The sequence below is a fragment of the Bemisia tabaci genome, chromosome 10 (assembly GCF_918797505.1).
Source record: "Bemisia tabaci chromosome 10, PGI_BMITA_v3".
NCBI lineage: Eukaryota > Metazoa > Arthropoda > Insecta > Hemiptera > Aleyrodidae > Bemisia > Bemisia tabaci.
This window is the reverse complement of record NC_092802.1, coordinates 7,725,152-7,731,491: the sequence shown is the minus strand read 5'-3', so window position 1 is coordinate 7,731,491 and position 6,340 is coordinate 7,725,152. Positions and strand designations below refer to the sequence as shown.

At 40.0% G+C, this 6,340-nt stretch overlaps 1 protein-coding gene across 1 annotated transcript in view; it reads left to right on the top strand.

Moving 5' to 3' along the window:
- Positions 1–1,842: 1,842 nt before the first annotated feature.
- Oatp30B (Organic anion transporting polypeptide 30B) overlaps positions 1,843–6,340 on the top strand; it is a 170,680-nt gene continuing 166,182 nt past the window's right edge. The window contains exon 1 of the mRNA XM_019040548.2: positions 1,843–2,313. The gene's annotated coding sequence lies outside the window, so the exon portion shown is untranslated. The remainder of the gene's footprint in view (positions 2,314–6,340) is intronic.

The window sequence follows — 6,340 nt, the reverse complement described above, 5'->3', positions numbered from 1 at the left end:
ATTCACAAGCATCAATCTTCAGTTCGTCTTGCTCTTCTCATTCCAAAAAGGAGTTTATGAAGTTACAGACTTGGAAATGAAACTGAGAATCTGGAATTCCTTACTTGTCTCAAAAAAATCTTGAAACCTGCAACAGTTTGAATCAAGTGGGAGATAAAATCTTTAAATGTCACGAAAAAGCCTTACAATTTTGCTGCTGACCCTGGCATTTTCTGTGTTGCAGTCAAAACATCCCATTTATCTTCAGAAAAAGTCCTGCTGTGTTTATCTTTTTGTATCTTTGCACCATGCATTTAATCACAGCAAAGTTCAACTTCTGCTACTAATACCAGGAATTAGCATTCTTTCAATCTCAGCAGATTTGCAGCTATAAACCTTTCTTGCGTGAAGCCCTCTTATGCTTAAAACCTTTGAAGTGTCAATACATTTCTTTCCCAATGGGCCTGTTGCAAACTTTTGCTAGAGCAAAAATAAGAGTTGTTTCTTATAGATAATGCCTCAAAAATCACGATGAGCGCATCGGCAAAGTCTGAAATGCACTCATAACTTCACAATCTGCGTAAGAAATTTGCGTTTTTTTAAGCTTCCCGCTTCAAAAACGATACTACGGCACAGGTGAACATTTTGTTAGAGGAGTCGCTCCATCGTCGGCGATATTCATCATGGCCGACGCTTGCGCGCAGTTCCGCGCGTAATTCGAGGAGAGTTCAAGGTCAATCAATTCGGGCGTGGAAAATATGAACGTTAACACGCCGATTGTTATCTGGTCTAATTCAGTTCAGGTGTTATCTCGTCCCATCACACGTGTTTTGGCGGATTGGCGTCGGCCATGATGAGTATTGCCGACGATGGAACGACTCCTCTTACAAAATGTTCACCTGTGCCGTAGTATCGTTTTTGAAGCGGGAAGCTCAAAAAACCGCAAATTTCTTACGCAGATTGTAAAGTTATGAGTGCATTTCAGACTTTGCCGATGCGCTCATCGTAATTTTTGAGGCATTATCTATAAGAAACAACTCTTATTATTGCTCTAGCAAAAGTTTGCAACAGGCCCATTGTTAAAATTATGAGTCAGGATATGTTGGAGTCTGAGATAATTTACCAACCTGGTTTTAGTACGGTTGTTTTTGCGTTTTTCAAGTTTTTTTCTTCCCTAAAATATAAGTTTTCAAATAGTTAAGGAGCCTCCATTACACACTACATTTTATAAAATTGGGAAAAGTAAAATCAGATGGCTCATTGAATTTATTTGCTTCCTGGAACATTGACATTAAGGGGGAACCCAGGTGGGATGCAGTTACCAATGTTATTTTTAAAGAGCTCAGCGCATATTTCTTGCAGAAAATTTTCATTAACTCCTATTTAAGCTTCCTAATCATCACAGGTATCAATTAAATCCAAGACTTTTATGTTACCTAATTTCTTACTTTTTGGACCTCAATGTTAGTGAAAAGTTGCGCTCACGAAATGACGGCCCGTCATTTTGAAACTCGCGGTTAAATCAGCTGACAGGCATATTTTTTATCACAGACGGAAACATAAAAAATTTGTATGCCCTAAATCGTCGCTTAGACTTGACAAACCACTAGTACAGCACTACAGCTCCAATTTGTTTAAAACCGGCTAGAAGGAGCTCGATTAAAGGTGAAATATTCCGATTTTCATTTTAACTCGAAAATCGTTGAGTATTTTAACCTTTCATTGGAAATCAACTAATTTTAGAATTTTTGGAAACCGACTGGGATAGTGTCACAAAATAAGGTTGGCAAAATGATCTGATACATTCATCGTGGTGCAGCGCTGTCTAGCGGATTAGTCATGAAGTAAATCAGTAAAATTCAATCAGACGCGTGTTTTATCATGTGTAAATTTTCTTTATCTGCATCATGAAGCTGTACCAGACGTGTTTGCTTAATTGTGCTTAATTCAGCTCAGTGATAATTAAAGTGCGTAAATTTTCACCCGGACCGTCTTTGATTAAGATTATTAATTCTCCTTAGGGTGGTGCGTGTTTTCGTGTTTCCAGCCCAGGTACCACAACTTCGATCAATCCGTATGAAACCAGTATGTAGCGTGCATCGTCGTAATTCTGTTCTCGAAATGACCTGATTCTGTTGTTGTGCCCCTTCAATTCCTCCCAGCTCAAAATTTTACCGTGGCAACTTTCGAAATCCATCGTAGGATAGCAGATCATCTGCTTTTCAGTGTCCTATCCGAATTTAGAGCTGTTCCCAAGTCAGTGAATCTGTGTGATTGTGTGACAAGTGCTTATCAACCAACTACTTAGACACCCCAGGATTTTTTCACTGGATGGTAAGTTTTTTTGAATGACACTCTATTATTTCTGATTAATTATTTCGTGACTATAGCCTCCAGTATTTCTTTGGATACTTACCTTGTTCTCTGTCCGTGACAATTTGCTTGACAGTAGACAGTACTTACAAACTCACAGCTCTGATGCGCATGAATCCCAATCTTTTCTGCCCCTAAGGATCATCAAACTTACCTTTGATTCATGAAAACCAAAGAATTGCTCTCAAATCCTCCATCAACTAAAGTAGTGGAGACCTGAAACCAATAGTTGTTCGTTGAGTTTTTAAATGTTGCCATGCACTCTACTGAGGTGCTGTCTACACAATCTCCAAAGCTTCCTCAGTCAAAGTAAAGAGTTTAGGTTTAGGTTGAGTGAGGTTCAAGTGAAACTGTGAAGTTTCTGTACTTACTTCGGCAATTTTATGAAGGAATGAGAGGTGAGCTGCAGTCATCCCTCAGATGTAGAGAGCTAAGTGATCCAACGCTAATACAATTTTGCACCCACAGATGAGTTCTCTAGTTGCTGACCGCAACTTAAAGCACCCTAAAGTCCTAGACATTGTCTACATCTGGTATACCTATGGAAGCTTGGTTTTGAAGTTTCACCTCAAAATGTAAGCTTTTGTGCATTAATGTATAACTGTGAATTACTGCGTTAATTTTCTCACGGAGAATCATTTATCCGATTGATCTAAAAAAGTTAATATCAAGTTGTTCAGGGTCTTTCATCAAACCGTTCCGTGGGATGGGAATAAGTACTACGAGTCGCCAGCAACCGGGCATCTGACACCCCCAAATTATGTCGCTGCTGATTTTTGAATGGTAGTCAAAAATCATGTTCTTTTCTAACTTGAACTAAAGTAAATGCTTCCAACACATTTTGCCAAGCTTGAAAATCATTATTCTTTGTTGAATGTATCGATCATTTTACAGTTCGATGTTCATACATCACATCTGATATCCTGACAGTCGCTGTCATCGAACACCATTCAGAATAGACCGCGTTAAGCAGAAAGGAATCAAGTCACATCAGCCATTGCCAAATTCAATTTTTTACATGAAATCGGTTGTGTGGATTTTTACGCGAATTTCAGTGAATTTTCTGGATAGTATGAAGCAAATTCCTCTCAATTTTCGAGGGAATCCGCACAAACGTTCTCTTGTGTAAAATTAAATTGCTCGGTTAAATTTGGCAGTAGGTAGCTGATGCGGCTAGGTTCCTTTCTGCTAAACGCGGTCCAATTATGAGTACTGTTAGGCGCTGGCACTTGAAACCATAACCAGGCCAGCATGTTAAACTGATGTAGTCTGTCAGTTGTCAGGCTTGTCAAGTCAAACCCATCAATTTTTACCAAGAGGAATCCCTGCTTGCTGTGGTCAAGATGTGCTCTTCAGCAGAATGTTGGACAAAATGTGCTCTCACTCCTTTCTTACTTACCCTTTTGCTGCTAAGAAGTTGACCACACGCCGAACCCAGTTGATGTTTTCTTCTTTCTGGAATACCTATTGATGGCCAAAGTGCGAAACAACGTATCTCCATTGCGGTATTTCGAAATCTCTGCTCTTATTGTATTTTTCGGACGAGACACAACTCAAGTAGGCACGTTACTTGAAACTGCGAAATATTCCGCTTATAAAGGAGAAAAATCAAAGAAAGTTTTCCAGAAATTATGTTCACTAGTCTTCAGATGGATAAATAAAGTATGACAGGAAGTCTGCAACGTTCCAAACGGAGGTATGTGGTTTCGCACTTAGGGACTTAGGCCATCGCTATTCCAACGTAAATGTTCACCATGATTGGGCTGGAAATGAGCTTTTTCCCCAATCATCGAAACGCCGAAACAAATGTCGATTTCAGCGTGCAAAGGAAGTGCGCTGCAAAAGAGGGAAGTTATTCCGTTAACCATGTTTCGATGTAAAACGGAAGCAAGGTGGAGCTTCAAGGGGGGGGGGGGGGGGCGCAAAAACATCTGTTGGAGAGTCCCCCTCTAGATCGTTACGCTACTGACCTTGAGAGCTCAGCAGCTGTACTTTTTTTTTACCGTACCAATCCGTTTCTACCGTTGGAAACGTTTTATTTAAGATCAGTATTCAGGGTGTCTACCGGTCCCCAAAATTCCCCATTTTGGAAGGGTGTCCACGATATCCTCGAAAGCCCCCAATTCTTTTATTCAGGTCCCCAAAAAATGACAAAAATCGTCCTACACGCCGGCATTTGAAAATTTTCCCACCAGCCGCGGCGGCGCGGTATAACCAGGAATGGAAAAACTGAAGTGTTGCTTGGTTTTTCGTATGTTTTCATCGGTTCAACATGCCTTTTAAAATTAGTCGCATAAAATAACGCTCTAACTAGCTCCCTTTCTCTTACTATCTCGGGGAAAAAGGTCCCCGATTTTCTTGAAAAAACTCCCATAAAAGTCCCCAAATTTGGTTTTTCATAACTGGTAGACACCCTAGTATTTTGGTAGCTCCTCATCACATGCCTCTAATAAAAATAACCATGGTTGAGTCCGCACCAAGTAGCCTGCTTTAGGCTGATCGAATTCAATCTACGATCTACCATGAGCCGCATCAATCGTTATTGTGGGGATAGGGGCGGAAGAGCCTTAATTCCTCAGTTAACTGCGAGTCGGAAATGAAGCTGTAGAACGGATGAAGAGCCTAAAATTTAGTTTTTTTTTTTTTTTTTTTTTTTTTTGTTTTGCTTTGAAAGCGAAATTTTACTTCGAAAATTTAGTTTAAAAATGTTTGTAATAGTCGAGGGAACCCGATGAAAAAAGACATGCGTGCACCAATTGCTCAATAACGCGCCAGCCCGAAAGCATGAAAATGTTCAAAGGCTCAATAAGTAATGTGGAACGGGGATCAATTTTTAGGAATTAAAAGTCGAAACTCGAAGGAAACAAGAAGGAAAGGTTATTTTAGTTTGCCTTCAATTTCAACGTCGACAACACGAGCTCTCAAGTGGTCGAATGGTGGTATCGTCGTGAACTCGTCTCCTCCCGGCCGAAGTATCACAAGCGCCATGCGACGTTCACAACTTTCCGCCGTCATTTAATTTTTTTACAGAGAAATTGTTCAACGAAACTGTCCGAAAATTTCACTGAATTTTCTTTGTGCTGCCGACGAAGTTCAGTGAGATTTTTCATCGGATTCAACCAACAATTTCTCTGTTAAAAAATGAAATGGCAGCGGAAATGTTTAAACGTCGCATGGCGCTTCTGATACTTGGTCCGCGAGGTGACGAACTAGCAATATCACTCGGAAAACGTCAAATAAAAGCTTTCTACTTAACCGGAAGAGGTTACTTTAACGCCAAATCAGTTTGCCTTCAATTTTTGGTGTAGGCAACCCACGCTCCCGCGTGATCAAATAGTGGTATGATCCTCCTTATAATAGTCAAACGGTCTCTGTCGGCGAACTCTGCGTGATATTTTGAAATCCGAGGGAAATTGTTTTAGAGAGCCGGCTTGCGGGCGCGTGAAAATGTGGGAGCTTGAAGGTTCTGTGCCCGAGCTTTTTTGAACCTCAATCAGTCACTATTCGTTTTGAAACGGTGAAAATCAGTGACCTCGTTATCACCTGAACTTCCGTGATAGCGAAGAGAGCAGTAAGTGCAGAAATGAAGTTTTGGGGAAACGGGCTCGGTAGCCTCTGACCGGAAAATTTTATTGGAAGAAATATTTTTAAATCTTTTTTGGAAGAAATATTTTTTTTTATTTTTATTTGGCCTCCGTTCCTCTTCAAATTGCCACTGATCGTCCGAAAGACTCCTAGAAATCGTACGGATGATTAAAAATCGACTGATCTTATTTCAATTACATAGAAATAGTATTTCGACGGTGAAACTACCAAACCACGTGTCTCGTTTGCGGTGTTTAAAAATCTACGCTCGCATTTTATTTTTTTGAAGTAGACCAAATCAATATCATTCCTTGAAATTTTCACAGAATTTTCTCCGCACGATGAGGAAAAATCACAAAAATTTTCGAGACTGGACGTTAAGTAGTTTTTCATTTAAAAAATA